General features: G+C 45.2%; 1 protein-coding gene across 2 annotated transcripts in view; it reads left to right on the forward strand.

The window, feature by feature from the left end:
- The first annotated feature begins 13,836 nt into the window (after positions 1 to 13,836).
- Positions 13,837 to 16,142, forward strand: part of SCAF1 (SR-related CTD associated factor 1) — a 34,284-nt gene continuing 31,978 nt past the window's right edge. The window contains exon 1 of one of the 2 annotated variants that reach the window (XM_077315929.1): positions 13,837 to 13,992. The gene's annotated coding sequence lies outside the window, so the exon portion shown is untranslated. The remainder of the gene's footprint in view (positions 13,993 to 16,142) is intronic. The other variant, XM_077315930.1, reaches the window with a different exon arrangement.

Here is a 16,142-nt window from a genome sequence, read left to right on the forward strand (position 1 = left end):
ACCCTTTAATGTTCCGCAGGGCCTGTAAGACGGAGCTCTTCCGCCAGGTCTATGGTTGAGGCTGGGGCTGCTGGGGTACATCGACTGCTCTCCCCCGGGCTTCTCGTTAACCTCCTTCTCCTCCACCCCCCCTTTTTTTAGGAATGGGGTAGGAAGGGGTTCTTATTATTGTGCTGCCATGTTGTGACATTTTAAAGTCTTTTAATGGGAGTTTTAATGGGTTTTTTAAGACATTGTAACCCGCCGCGAGCCATTTGGGAGTGGCGGGAAATAAATCGAAATAATAATAATAATAATAATAATAATAATAATAATAATAATAATAATAATAATAATAATAATAATTGACATTTTAGGAATCAGTGAACTAAAATGGACAGGAATGGGTGAATTTAATTCAGATCACCATCAGGTATACTACTGTGGACAAGAATCTTGCAAAAGAAATGGAGTAGCGTTCATAATCTGTAAGAGAGTAGGAAAAGCAGTCTTGGGATACACTCCCCAAAATGACAGAATGATCTCAGTTCGAATCCAAGGCAAACCATTCAACATCACAATAATCCAGGTCTATGCCCCAACCACTGCTGCTGAAGAGGATGAAGTTGACCAGTTCTATGAAGCCCTACAACACCTTCTAGAAGCAATACCAAAAAATGATGTGCTTATCATCATGGGGGATTGGAACGCTAAAGTAGGAAGCCAAAAGATAACCAGGATAACAGGCAAGTTTGGTCTTGGAGTAAAAAATGAAGCAGGGAGCACAGGCTGGTAGAATTTTGTCAAGAGAATACAATGGTCATAGCAAACACTCTTTTCCAACAACCCAAGAGACAACTCTACACATGGACATCACAGAAATCAGATTGACTGTATGCTCTGCAGCCAAAGTTCTATCCAGTCAATAAAAACAAGACCAGGAGCTGATTGTGGTTCAGATCATCAGCTTCTTGTTGCAAAATTTAGGCTTAAATTGAAGAAAGTAGGGAAAAGCACTAGGCCACTCAGGTATGAACTAAATCATATCCCCGACGAATATACAGTAGAGGTGACAAATAGATTTAAGGAATTAAATCTGATGTACAGAGTGCCTGAAGACATGTGGACGGAAGTTAAAGGCAAGGGAGAAAGATGCACCCAATTGAATGCAGAATTCCAGAGAAAAGCTAGAAGAGATAAGAATGCCTTCTTAAATGAACAGTGTAAACAAATAGAAGAAAGCAATAGAATGGGGAGGACCAGAGATCTTTTCAAGAAAACTGGAGATATGAAGAGAACATTTCATGCAAAGATAATGATAAAGGACCAAAATGGTAGGGACCTAACAGAAGCAGAAGAGATTTTAAAAAGGTGGCAAAATTATACAGAAGAACTATACAAGAGTGAGCTTAACATCCCTAATAACCATGATGGGGTAGTTACTGACCTGGAGCCAGACTGGAATGTGAAGTCAAATGGGCCTTAGGAAGTCTGAGCAACAATAAAGCGTGGTGACAGCATTCCAATTGAACTATTCAAAATCTTAAAAGACAATGAAGTAAAGTGCTACACTCAATATGCCAGCAAATTTGTAAAACTCAACAATGGCCACAGGATTGGAAAAGGTCAGTTTACATTCCAATCCCAAAGAAGGGCAATGCCAAAGAATGTTCAAACTACTGCACCATTGCACATTTCTCATGCTAGCAAAGTTATGCTCAAAATCCTACAAGCTAGACTCCAGCAATATGTTGACCGAGAACTTCCAGAAGTACAGGCAGGATTTTGAAGAGGCAGAGGAACTAGAGATCAAATTGCCAACATATGCTGGATCATGGAGAAATATAGGGAGTTCCAGAAGAACAGCTACTTCTACTTCATTGACTATGCTAAAGCCTTTGATTGTGTGGAGCACAGCAAATTGTGGCAAGTTCTTAAAGAGATGGGAATACCAGAGCATCTTATTTGTCTCTTGAGAAACCTATATGCAAGTCGAGAAGCAACAGTGAGAACCGGGCATGGAATCACTGATTGGTTCAAAATTGAGAAAGGAGTTCGGCAAGGCTGCATATTGTCTCCTTGCCTATTTAAGTTGTATGCGGAGAACATCATAGTGAACCTAATAGTTTTGACTGTTACTTATAGGTCAAAAAGAATTAGATTTTCTCATAACATATACTGGACATCTCAAATTTCAGAGCTCCAGGAACAATTTAAATGTCTAAGCCCAAATTTATTAAAGAGCATAATAATTACTCATATTTATCAACATAGGCACAGTCAAAATAACTAGACCAAACATTGTTCATTAGCAGCACCTCTAACATCTATATATTACTTATTGGAACAATTAGAAAGTTATAGGTGGAATGACAAGATCCCAATTTTCCAGTTGCAAGCAACCAATTAATTTCAAAGAGATTTTGCCTCTTCCATTTTGGGATCCAGGGTGATATATTGTCTTAAGACGCTCCAAAAAATCAGTGAGGGATTCATCTTTCCCTTGAGATGGCCCAAAGGCTTTTTACATGTTTACTTGTTGAGGGACACTTAGTCAAATTCCTTTAATAACCTCCCTCTGGTACTAGCTGCATTGCTCCCTTCCTGCAGGGGTTTGTATGTTCCAGTTGGCTAGTGGGGTGAGAGGGATGTGTGTGTTTGCTTGATCTGCAATACGGTCGCTGCCCTCCTTTATCCATTGTTGCCGAGCCCCTACAATGGCTTCTCTGGTTGCTTCATTCCCTAGGAGCTGCCTGCAAATATGCTGCAGCTCCACGGGCATGAAAAAGGAAGAGGTTGTCCCAAGAGGTTGTTGAGTTTGTCAGTAGCCCCCTCCGGGTCCTCCTGAACTTTTGGAAATGTTCTTCAAGCCTCTCTAATTTCTGCACTGGTTAAGGGGACCTCAACATAACCCACATTGTTGGGGCCCGTTTAGGGAGCCTGTAATAGTGGCAACTGGATTTCTTGTGTCTCCCCTGGCTTTTTACTCCCCATTTGTTATTTTTATCTATCACATTTTTTATTTCTGCTTCCCCAACCCCCTCTCCTTTTTGGTTTCTTTTTTAACCATTGGTGGTACGTCTGTTCTCTCAGGGGTCCCATCTGGAAGGTCAGAGTAAATTCTTTGATGTGGGACTCCTGGCTGGGCTGCTTCTGCTCCTCCTGGCTGTATGTTGTTTATTCTGAGCTATAAAGCTTAGGCCTCTGTTGTTTATTTCAAACTGCATAACCTAAAATTTTCTCTAACAGTAAGCTTATCATTGGCCCTAATATTGACTGACCTATATATTTTGTTTGTTTTAATTAGTAAGCCCCACATGGTATTATTTAGTATCTAATAAAGAACTCTATTTTGTATCATGTATTAACCTTTTGTTTTGCCTCTTGTTTTGCTGAAACTCTGTTCCATTTGGATTCTGTGGCTATGATCATTTGAAACTCTTCTTGTGCTCTTCGCTTGTGAGTATAAGTGCTTAGATAGCTATATTGAGTAATCTTATTTTCATTCATTCATTGCTAGCATTAAACTTGTTTTTGTGCACATTTAATAAAATCAATTTTTTAAAATATCTGTTTCTTCTTTGTCACTCTACCCTTGTGTTTTACTAAGGGTTCTCTGCTCTGGATAGGGCTAAGATGCTTTGTTTAATTCCCTGATAGACCCCAAAACTGCCTCTGGTTTGGGAATAGTTCAGAGGCTCTGGCAACCTACCTTACAGGGAGAGTGGGATAGCCAACCTTTCTACTTTTTAATTGAGACTGCCTCACTAAAGAAGGGAATGTCACCCAGAGGGGATCGATTCAGCCTGCCTTGGGGGGGTGTCCTTTCAACAGATTTTTTTGTGCCCCAGGCAAATGATGACATAGCCACCATCTGATTCAGCTTTATCTTTTCTACACTAGCTAGCCAGATGTTCTTGAAAAACTAACAAATATTGCATGAACCCCAAGCAAGTGACCGTATGAGCCCCTGCATGTGGAGGTTGTGTCACAGTCTCTGACCATCCTCTCCTTTTCCATCACTATGCATTCAGGATGGGAGTCATGTTGGTTTGAAGCAGCAGAACAAAGTTTGAGTCCAGTGGCACCCTTAAGACCAACAATGATTTAAAACTACAGTGAGTACGTAGATGCGGCCAAAAATATATAATAATAAATATTTGTAAAAATTAAATCAGTAATGTAGATGTAAAGCAAATTAATTGTGGAATCTGAAAATAAAATCAGAATCATAGAAACAATCATAGAGCTGGAAGGGACCTCCAGGGTCATGTAGTCCAACCCCCTGTAAAATGCAGGAAATTTACAATTACCTGCCCACCCACAGTGACCTGAATTCTATGTTCAGCTGATGCCCCCCTCCAACCCCCCCCAAAAAAAACCAATCCCTGGTCAGGAGGAAATTTGCCTTCTGATCCCAAAGATCAGCATTTCCCTGAGTTTGCCAAGCTCAGGAGCCAAGCTCAGATACAATCCCTTACAATCGGCCTAAAATGCTGAATATAAATGTACCACGATATAGAAGTATAATTGTATTTTATGGATAGTGTTTTGAAAATTACTATGAAAGGGGCAAATACATAAAACCCAAAATAGCAAAAGTTCCAACTACTAATCCAAAATAAGACAGGCAAGAATACTTCTGGGTGAAACAAAGAGAAAAGCTTATTTTGTACAAAACAGGGAGTTCAAAATAGCACAGCAAGGATGGCTGAAACAGTGATCTCCACTCTCCCAGGGCCAGCGAAAAAGTTCTAATACTTTACATTCCCATATTTTTTACAGTATCCATCATTGACTGGTATACACAAAGATACTAAATATTTAGGACAGTATTAGGTTGGTAAGATACCAGATCCATTGTTTGGATTCTGCTCTGATAGGTCAATAGATCTATTACCCTGGTGTCAGGGGTGGGCATTAAAATATGTATTTATTTATTCAATTTGTTACCCACCACGCTGTATCAGCAAGCCAGCTCATGGTGGGTTACACAGCAATCCAGTACAGCAAAACCCCAGTAAAATCCCAATTAAAACCCAACTAATACAAAAAATACAGCAACAGCATGGCAGCAAAAATAAGATGTGAGCCCTACCTATAATGGAAGGGCTACTAACTGGGACAGCAAGGGAGTACAACACCGGCCAATATCACTTCCAAACTATTTGTACAGGAATTGCCCTTGGATGGGCACATCCTTTACTTCCAGTTGGTAACAATATATAAAGGAACAATGATTAGTCTCCCTAGAAACTAATGGACTTCTTCGTATTAGTGATACTGGATTCCATGAGACATGCAGTGTATGTGCTATCTCCAATTGCCCACTATGGCACATCCTGACCTTCCAGGTGAATTTTGTATCTTCAGTCAGCCTGGGCCAGAATACGTGCTGGTATGATTCAGTTTAACAACTAAACAAAACAGTAACAATTAGTATTCTTACTACCTATAGATCTAATAGGAAATAATCCCACAATTTCTACAAGGCTGGCTTTTCTCAAGCATCTTTTCTCAGGGCTATTGGTTGTTCTTTGTTTCATACACCCTGTGTTATATAATTACTAGTATAATTATAACACAGTTGGATAGAGACGGGTTGGCCCTCCTTGTGCACTTAGACCCATTGGCAGCATTTGACATCGCTTGTGAGCTGTTGGACCACTGCCTTGGCGTGACTGGAATTCTGGGGACAGCTCTTTGCTGGATGATTTCCTTCTCCAGGATTGGACACAGAGGGTTGCTATGGGAGAAGAGCAGTCGCATTCTTACCCTTGTGATGTTCTCCCCACATTATTTAACATCTTTATGCACCCTCTGGCCCAACTTGTCCAGAATTTTGGGCTGGATTGTCATCAATATACCCAGCTGTTTCTCTTCATTATTATTATTATTTTTATTTTTATTATTATTATTATTATTATTATATTTATATTTATACCCCGCCTCCCCCCGAAGGCTCGAGGCGGCTTACATAACCCCGTCCCCTAAAACCATAAAATGACAATAAAAACCAATAATTTACAGTAATTGTAACAGCGATGGCGTAATCTACTCATTTGCTCTCCGCATCCTCATCTACGGCGGGGGGTGACGCTCTCTACCGCCAGTTTGTGAGGGGGGGGCTGATCTTCTTTCCGCCCGGCCTCAGTTATAAGCCTGGCGGAAGAGCTCCGTCTTACAGGCCCTGCGGAATGCTGGTAATTCCCGCAGGGCCCTCAGCTCTTCCGGGAGCTCATTCCACCAGGTTGGGGCCAGGACCGAAAAGGCCCTGGCCCTAGTCGAGGCCAGGCGGGCTTCCTTGGGGCCGGGAACGAGTGACCACCCTGAACCCCCCAAAAAACGTTTTGCTAGTTGTTTGAACCCCCCAAAAAACGTTTTGCCAAACGTTTTGCCAGTTGTTTGGAAACACTGACAGTTTAGCTCAAGTGAAACCAGCTGAAACTCCCGCCCCCCCCCCCAAAAAAGATGCAGGTCTTGTGGTTTGGGTAGGATGGGACAGGTCTGGAAGCACATTTACCCACCCTGGATGGTGTGTAATTAAAGACCTTGTACTCCACTAGGAATCTGCGAGTGATCCGGGAGACCTGCTTGTTGATGGAGGCCTAGGTCACGAATTTTCATTTTTCCACCTTCGCAAAGCAGGGCTTCTAGCTCCCTATCTGTCCCAAGAACACCTTGCCACAGTGATCCACATGATGGTTAACTCCAAGCTTGACTTTGGTAATTTGCTCTATGCGGTTCGTCCCTTGTCCTTCACCTGGAAACTTCAGCTGGTGCAAATTCTTACAGGAACATCTTGGAGAGCCCACATTCAGCCAGTGCTGAGGCAGCTGCATTGGTTGCCAGTTGTCTACTTGATCAAGTCCAAGGTTTTGGAATTAACCTTCAAGGCCATCTGCGGTCTGGGCCCAATGTATATGAAGGACTGTTTAACCCCCTATGTCCCCCACAGGGCTCTGCACTCTGTGGGTACAAATTGGCTGGTGGTCCCTGGCCCTTGACCAGGTTTGGGGCCTTTTGGGTCCTGGCCCCTACCTGGTGGAATGAGTTCCTGGGAAAGCTGAGTGCCCTGCAAGAGCTTCTTCAGTTCCACGGGAACTGCAAGACAGAGCTCTCACACTACAATGTTGACCAGGATCCCAGGCACCTTTAGGAGCCAGTGGCTGAATTAGGAGCCAGTGGCCAAATTATACTAAATACAACATTGATTGTATTTAGCCTTGAATCTGTGACAGCAAATTAAAAACTACGCTTTAGGAACCAGTGATTGAAGTATACTGAAAACAATATTTAGATTATTGAATGTGAATCTGTGAACCGCTCCTGCACAGCGGTAGAAATAAAAGGGTAAGGGATAAAGGGGAGGAGAAAGGGCAGGCCCTGTCTGGGATAAAAACTCGGAGAACCCAATCAGGAGCCGTGAAGCGGCTCCTGATTGGGCCCTCCAAATGCCCATCAAGGGCCAAGCAGCCAATGGTGAGACGCACGAAGTGCGGCTCCCCATTGGCTGCTTGGCCCAGCCTTGCCTGGGCCAGCTGGGGAGTCGCTGCGCAGAAGAAGGAGCCCTTCTAACACGGTGAGTCCTCCGCCCAGCTTCTCTTCGCCCTAGGGAAAGGAGCAGGGACTGTTCCTTTCCCGCCCTGGGTGCCTTTCCGCTGGGGGCGGGGGCCGAGGAGCGGGGGCCTTTTCCCGGCCCCAGGAACAACGTCTTCCCGGGGACTGGAGAAGGCCGTGAGTCTCGGCCTGGGGGGGGCCTCGGCCTTCTCCCAGCCCCGGGAAGAGCAACGTGTCAAGGCTCTTCCCGGGGCCCGGAGCAGGCCGTCTCGGCCAGGTGGGTGGGGGGGCCTGGGGGGGAGCCCTTCCCCGGTGGCCCAAAGCACGCTCGCTGGCTCTCAGAGCCAGCACTCGCACTCCCGCCCGCCGGGGACGGCCTGTTACCTGGGAGGGTTAAAAAAGGCCTTCCCAAGCTGCCGGGAGTGCTCCCGCCCGCCTTGGAACGCCTCTAGCAGGGGCGGGGGCTTACGTTCCGGGGGGGGCCCTTACCAGCCGGCCTGCCAATGCTGCCAGGGCCCCTGGGAATGGCTAGCGCCTGCTGTATTTTTCACACAGTGGGCTTTATTTCTAGTATCTTTATAAAAGGCCTAAGTGGGCGGAGAGTGGGCAGGGCTGATCCAAAGCGCCTTCCGATTGGGCCCTCGCCAGGACAGACCAGAGTTCCAGCCAGTCTGGAGGCGCGAAGCCAAAGTTCTGATAGGGCCCAAGTTCTAACAGGGCCTGCCCACCCAGCCCAGCCAGGGGCAATCTGGAGACATCGCTGCCAATCTGCCCCTGAGCACCACAGGGAGAGGAGGGTCAGTAGGGCAGCCAAGGGGGATGAGAACAGAGGCTTGGACAGCCTGTGCCAGCCCTTTTCGCCCCAAGGCTGTCCTAACTGTCCAACTGTAACTTTGCCTCAGAACCCTGACAGAACTGGCAGGAGACTGGTGGGTGCTCTCCCTTCCCCTCCCTTCAGGCCTGCTGGGAAGGAGCCTTTAACAGCCCCTGACTGAGAGGAGAGAGGGGAGCCTGAGGTGGGGGGGGACTTTCCCCTTCTGCCAGAGCTGACAGGGAGGCCACAGAAAAGTCCCTTCTCACTTAAAATATTGCTCTGGCCAGGGGTTAGACACAGCCAAGCCATGTGTAGTTCTTCTTTGCAACTGTCTGCAGATTTGAGGCCTACTGCACAGCGTTATTCTGCAGACGAAACTGGATGCTGTTGCGGAGGTACTTTTGTCTCCTGTTTCATCTGCACAACAACCCTATGCAGTAGGCCTCAAGTCTTTCAATTCAACAACAACCTGTGTGGGAGGCCTTAAATGTTTCTTCTCTACCACAACCCTGTCCACAGTAGCCCTTTTTGCCTGGGGAGCTGATCTTTATATTCTGAAGATGAGCTGTAATTCCAGGAACTCTCCATGCCCCATCTGGAGGTTGGCTACCCCCTCCTACATCCTAGTTCAAGGCTCTAACCACCACACTATACTAGTTTTATGGTTTGGTGAAGAGTGACTAGTTCAAGGACACCTTTTTGCCTTGGGATTTAGTCCCATGACCTTCATGTACAACTCTATAATGATTAGGAATTTCCATTCTATGTGAGGCAGGTTAAAGAACTGGTACTGGGGGAGGCTGCAAAGTTGGTGGGCTTGTCCTTTGGGACTGTCCCTTCCCTGACTTTGGAGGCTTCCCAGTCAGTAATAAAATGCAGGAGGAGAGAGAAAGCCTCCGATGAGCCAAGGTGAAAGAAAAAAGGAGCCCTAGGCCCCATAAAGAAGTAGGGAGGACACAGTAGATCCCCATCCCAGGCTGTAGCCAAGACAGTGAGTCAGGAGTGCATAAGGAGAGATCCAGGATAACTACAGCAGCTCAAAAAGGAATCTATTATAGCCCTTCCAGAGACAGTACACACTCAGATGTGGAAGGATCATGAAAAAGTGATGTTGAATGTTTGTCAGATGAAGAAACTGTAGAGGAAATTGAATTGCCAGACCAAAATAAACGTTTTTTCAGCCCAGATGGAATGTGATAAAAAGGTTGGGGACCACTAGCACAAAGGCCCACCCAGTAGAGGGCGGAGTTATCAGTCAGCTCCTGAGTCAGCTCCTGAGGTGTCACTTCCTCCTTTTCCCAGCTCCAATAAAGAATGCCACAGGCAAAAAGAAAGAAAATAAGGGGTGTATTCTATACTATTCCTAGTATCAAAATCAAACAGAGATTGGGAAGCCGTGTTATATATGAAGTATTTGAACAAATTCACAAAGACAAGAAGGTTTAGGATGGAACCTTAAGTTCCATAACAGAGACAATTCAAAAAGGAGACCTTCAAGATTTAAAGGAAGCATATCTCCACATGGCAATATTGGGCAGAGACAGAGCATATCTTAGGGTCTATGTGCAAGAGGAGCATTTTCAACAGAGCTCTTCTGTTCGGACTCTCAACTACCCCAAGAACTTTCACAAAGCTGGTAGTGGTTCCAGTAGCGTACTAAGAGAAATGGGAGTACGCCTGTACGCCTTTTTGGATGATTTGTTAATAAGAGTGCCCTCTGTAGACAGGTCTTAGAAAGACAAATCTAACAAAATATTTCAGGAGTTTGGCTTTGGAACATTTAGGCGTTTTAAAAGATATGCAGAAAGCAAAATTGTTCATGACAAAGAAAAAGCTGGAAAAGATCATGAAAGCAACTGCAACAGTAATATGTCCTTACTACTAGAACTGGTAGCCCTAATGGGTCTCATGATTTCAGCTCTGGACTCAGTGCTGTGGCACAGGTTACACTCCATGCTGTCAAAGTAGATAGGGCCCAGACCTTTTCAGGGAGCAATTATGAACAAGGAGGTTAGAAAAGTAAAAGTTCCAGCAATGATAAAATTGAGTTTACAGTGGTGGACAAAGAGGACGAATCTGAACCTGGGAAAGACATTTGAGATGTGAGAAGTGGTACAGGTATTTACAGATGCCAGCCTGACTGGCTGGGGAGCAACAATAGAGAGACACTCCAGACAAGGGGCATGTTCCAGATGGAACGCAAATTGCCAATAAATATATTTGTGATGAAAGCCGTCTTCTTGGCTCTGATGCAGTTTGTGAAGCTCCTTCAACAGAGGGATATGTTAATATGGACAGACAACATGGCTGTCAAAGCCTATATAAACAATCAAGGGGGGTTGAAGTTGGTGAACCTGAACAAGGAAGCCTGGAGGGTCCTGAAGTGGGCAGAGAAGAATCTCAGTACTATAAGAGCAGAACACATAAAAGGAAAAGAAAACATGACAGCAGATTGGCTGAGCAGAACAACCATCTCAGAATCAGAGTGGCAATTAAAGACAGAAGTGTTTAAGTGGATCACAAACCAGTTAGGAATGCCATAGATAGATCTGTTCGCTTCATACACAAACAGACAGACACAGAAATTCATGGCCAGGTATTATCATTCAGAGGCTGAAGCAACTGATGCCCTAACAGCAGATTGGCCAAGAAAAGAATAATTCTGGTGGGAGCAGAAATAATAGTGATAGCTCTTTTCTGGCCAAGAAGACCATGGTTTTCAACACTGAAACAACTGGCAACACAACAACCACTCAGACTTCCAGTGTGCCATTGCCCGGTATGGCACCCAGAACTGGATCGGCTAGATTTAAACGCATGGAGGTTGAACGGGAAGGTTTAATGGAATTAGGTTACAGTGAAGAGGTTATCAATAATATATTAGCGTCCAGACAACAATCCAACAATAAGACTTACAATGATACCTGGTAAGTCTTTGTCCGTTGGTGTAGGAGAAAGAAAGACTACTTGAGGCCAAAAGTCAAGAAGGTCCAGGACAGGGTGAAGCAGAAACTGAGAGGGGCAACTTTAAGGAGACAGGTGGTGGCATTAACATCAATTCTACCATTAGTAAATGGAAAGGGCTTATCAAAGCATTCACACATCATCAGATTCCTGAAGGGTGTGGCGATGACAGGTGACCTGGCAGTACATTGCTTTCCTACGTGGAACCTAAATGTGGTTTTGCAGAGCCTCACCAAACATCCCTTTGGACCACTACCCAAGGTGTCACCAAAGTTTTTAAGGCTAAAAACTTTGGTTTTGGTAGCCATTACATTGGCCCAAAGAGTATCAGAATTAGCAGCAATGTCAGTGCATTAAAATTGCTGCATGATACACAAGGACAGAGTGGTGCTCCAGCTGGATCCTTCACTCAAATTTATTTTAATACAGCACTGTGGCCAGATCCTTCATTTCAACTAAAGGTATCATCAAACTTCCATCTAAAGCAAGAGGTGAGGGACATCCTCATCCCGCCCTCATCATTTCAGAGCAAAGTAGTACAGAGAAGAAAGATAATTGCAAAAAGAAGAAAAGAATGCAATTTACAGTAGGGTCTGCGATAGCTGCCATCGTTTTCCAGTTGTTTGTTTTTCCCTAATTCTGACTATTTTCTTCTTGTTGTTAGCTGTGTGAATGGTTAACAGTTTAATAGTTAAGTTATACAAGCTGTTGGAGTTCCTGAACTGAGCTTGAGTGACTCCCACCAGAAGCTAACAGGAAGGAGAAATTTGAATAAGTCCTGCCTCCCCGATGGAATGGTGGAAATCATCCAGAGCAGTGGTCCCCAACCCCCAGTCTGGGGACCAGTACCAGTCTGTGGATCAGTCGGTACCGGTCTGCGGCTCCTCCTTGGAGGCTGCCCTGCCACTCTGCCGCCAGCTCACCTTTGGTCCCCTCCAGCAGCTGCCATGGCTGGGGCTCCCCCTCGGCGTGGCACTGCGCAGCTGCTGCTGGCAGCGGCCCCCAGTGGGTGGCGGGAGGTCAGGGGCACCGGCGGGAAAGCAAGTGGAGCAGGGGCTCAGGCGGCAACGTCCTTCGGCAAAAGACTCCCCCCTCCCCCCGGGCCTCAGTAAAATTGTCAAGCGTTGACCGGTCCCTGGTAATAAAAAGGTTGGGGACCACTGACCCAGAGGATGTCATCTTTTTCTCCTCAGAGGAGAAGGACTCATCACAGTATTGTAGTTCCTTTTCTCTTTTCCTCTTTTCTAAAGCTGAATAAAATTCATTAAAAAATCAAAGTGAATATGTATGGTTTCAACAATGCTAAAAATGTAGTTGAAACTGAATTTCAATTCAAATATTATTATTATTATCAAATTATTATTATCAAATATTATTATTATTCAAATAATGATCATGCATTACAAAAATGTACAGGATTTGATTGAAATATGGAAAAGAAGATGAACAAGTAAAAGAATATACAGTTAAATAGCAAATATTCAAATAGATCATTGAGAAAGAATGTGGAATAAGGGGATTACATTCACATTGTGTTCTAATTCTAAAAATTTATAAATTGATGTACAGGTGGTACTTGATGCTGAACAGACTGTAAAATGTATTTAAAAAATTGTCCAATAAGTGTTGGGAATATAAACAATGCCAGGGATATTTAATCACATGTGGTGGACTTGCTGTAAGGCTCAGTTTCATGCATATGTACAAAAGATTTTGAAGTTTAATGTTCAAATGAAACCAGATATATTTTTACTTGGACTAATGGACAGAAATTCAGGAAAAAAAACTAGGGACATTATTCCTATATATAATAACTGCTGCAAGAATACTAAGGGCACTGAACTGGAAAAAAAATAAAAAATATATTGACAACTGAGGACTGGATATATTAAAAATAAGAGAATTGTGGAAATGATAAAACTACATTATTGATTGGAGAAAAAACAATATCTTCTTGCGTTCTTTTTTATATAAACAAAAACTTGTAATACAAAGACTGGAAACAAAAGTTTACTCACCCCCGCCCCCAATCTCCAGGTGTTTCCGAACCTGGCCCTGGCAACCCTAGTTAAAAGACAGCATCTGGCCTAAGGAGGTGCGGTTGTATGGCATATCTCGACTGAACCCCTTCCCTACACTGCCCCTCGCCCAAATCGCCCAGAGAGGAGGCTCCCCGCCCGAAATCAGCCGCATCCCCATTTTGAACGCACACAAAATTCCATGCATCGCCACTCTCCCCGCACATGGAGGACCCTAAACAACTGTCACTGGAAATCTTCGAGCACTTGGAAGACTGTAGCCCTTAGGTCTCGCACAGCACCGCGGGAGTGACGGTCTTACTGGCCACCGAGGGCACGACAGACTCGTTACTACATCTCCCATCGCACCGTGCACACCGTTTCCCTCAACGGAGGTATGAGGCATTCCGGGAGGTCTAGTCCATTTGGACACTCCTTGTGCGAGGTATGGCGCCCTTGGGACTACACTTCCCAGCATGCTCAAGAGCTCTGTCGCCCCGCCTTTCTCAACTACCCTCCCCGCAGCAGGGCCGAGCTGAGTAAAATGGCTGCCGCAGAGGCCGGGCCCGGGCCGTGTTGGCGGCAGTGGCTGAGCGTCCTCCTCTTGTTGTGCTGAAGAGGGGCGGGTGGAAGGGCGTAGCTTTGCGGTGGAACCAGGTAATTATGGCAACCTACTGAGGAAAGGCATTACTGAAGAAGCTAATATTGTGGCCGGGGGTTAGGGGAGGTGTTGGGGGGGGGGGTGATATTAGGTGTGCGCAATGCAGGGTTGAGGGCCTGAAAACAACAGGGCGGCTTTGGGGTGGCCTTAGAGAAAGTGGTGAGACTCTAAAGCATGGGCAGGGGAGTGTGGGACGGGTGGTTGGGGGCTTAATTTGAATTTGAGAGGATCCCCCTACTTGTGGCGGGGGAACCCTTTGGAGCAGTTGCATCTGAAGGTTAGGAATTACGAAGGGAAGGAGGCAGTAGTCTACGGAGGATACGCCATGTATTTCTCTTGGGCGAGGAAGATCTTGAAGGGTCAGTGTGCGTTTTAAGGGGCCTGTCTTTCGAGGGAATCACTGGAGTGTTTTGCGGCCCGCTCGTCACTGCGAGCTGGTCGAGCTGGGCACTTCTTAACGTGGCTTGGGGATGCAGCGTAGGGCTTTCGTTGGCCTTGGCAGGATGGGGGGGGGGCTTTCTCTGTGTTAGGAGCAGGTCATTGAAGAATTGTGGTAGTGTCCAGTTAGCGGCCTGTAAACCTAAGGTTGGGGAAGGCTCCTTTTAATCCTCTAGAGCAGGGGTGGCCAGACTGTGGCTCTCCATGGACTACAATTCGCATGAGTGCCTGCTGGCACAGGAGAGCCACAGTTTGACCACCCCTGCTCTAGAGCCTAGATGGTTAGAGGATATGTGTGATTAATGGAATTCATATATACCAAAGGAATTGTGGGCCTGAGATGCAGGTTATGGAGAAGAACAACTCTGGCCAAATGCAGCTTGAGAGTGAATATGGATGAGAGCAGGAAAAATGAGAATAGGAAGTGCACAGTGAAATGATAGTTACAGCTGCTAACAGGCTGTTCAGAATGTGGGATTTTGGGGAGTTCTGTTTGATGCTTGTCAAGGGAGGTGATAGCCAGGTGTTGTAGTTTGGTATGAGAAATTGATGGGTTGGTGGGTTAGTGTTCTGGTGGTTGGTGTGCATGCATATGTGGAGGAAGAGGCAGTCCTGAGTGGGATGACCTTTAAAAAAGAGGTTGGATGAAGAACTGTCATGAGTTTAGCTGTGAGCTGTTCTTGGGGACAAGAAATGGGGCAGATGACCATCTGCTGGGTGGCTTCCAGCTGTCTGTGCTTTTTGCAATATATAACAGCAATGTGCATCTTGTGGTTCTGCTAATGTGTAGCATCTAACAAGCAATGGTACAGGGCTAAAGTTATTTAATAAAGGGAGAACTTTGGAAAACTAGGAGAGCAGTTGAGGCACTTTGGTCCTTCCCTCCTTAAAGTATAGAAAACATTGTGTTGAATGTCTTAATCCTTCCAGCATATCCCAAGTGGTATTTTGTCATTCTCTTGATTTGCTTTGTCATTCCAGTGCTAAAGATCCCACTGCTTGGACACCTTCTGCCTCCCATTTGAATTCCCTCCTGTCACTTCCCCTGATGTGCTTGTTGCTGTTAATTCTCAAGTTGTCCCATCACCAGGCTTTTATAAAAGGAAAGGATTGAGGTGTCCAGTGGAGAAAAAAGTCACACTGGAAAAGGCAGAAAGATGCTGTTTTATGGGCAAGGGGGGAGGGGCACAGCAAAGAGCCTATAAGCATTGTGGGCTGAGTCTTATATGGAAGTCAAGCAACTATGGAGGAAAGTTCATGTGTGGATAGTTTTTAACGATAGGAACCTGATTTAGCAAGTTAGATATAAGGGCTACAGAGGAGGGAATTAGTAGCAGAAGCCATGTTTCAGGCTTTAGCGTTTAAATGTCAACCTATATAGCATTTTCGTATTTAGCATTTCCCTACCAAGAGAGGGGCTCTTAAAGTTCACCAGTGCTCATCCTTAGAACACTTCTGGTTAGAATCATAGAATCATAGAGTTGGAAGGGGCCATACAGGCCATCTAGTCCAACCCCCTGCTCAACGCAGGATTAGCCCTAAGCATCCTAAAGCATCCAAGAAAAGTGTGTATCCAACCTTTGCTTGAAGACTTCCAGTGAGGGGGAGCTCACCACCTCCTTAGGCAGCCTATTCCACTGCTGAACTACTCTGACTGTGAAAAACTTTTTCCTGATATCTAGCCTATATCGTTGTACTTGAAGTTTAA

The sequence above is a fragment of the Paroedura picta genome, chromosome 16 (genome assembly GCF_049243985.1).
Source record: "Paroedura picta isolate Pp20150507F chromosome 16, Ppicta_v3.0, whole genome shotgun sequence".
Taxonomy (NCBI): domain Eukaryota; kingdom Metazoa; phylum Chordata; class Lepidosauria; order Squamata; family Gekkonidae; genus Paroedura; species Paroedura picta.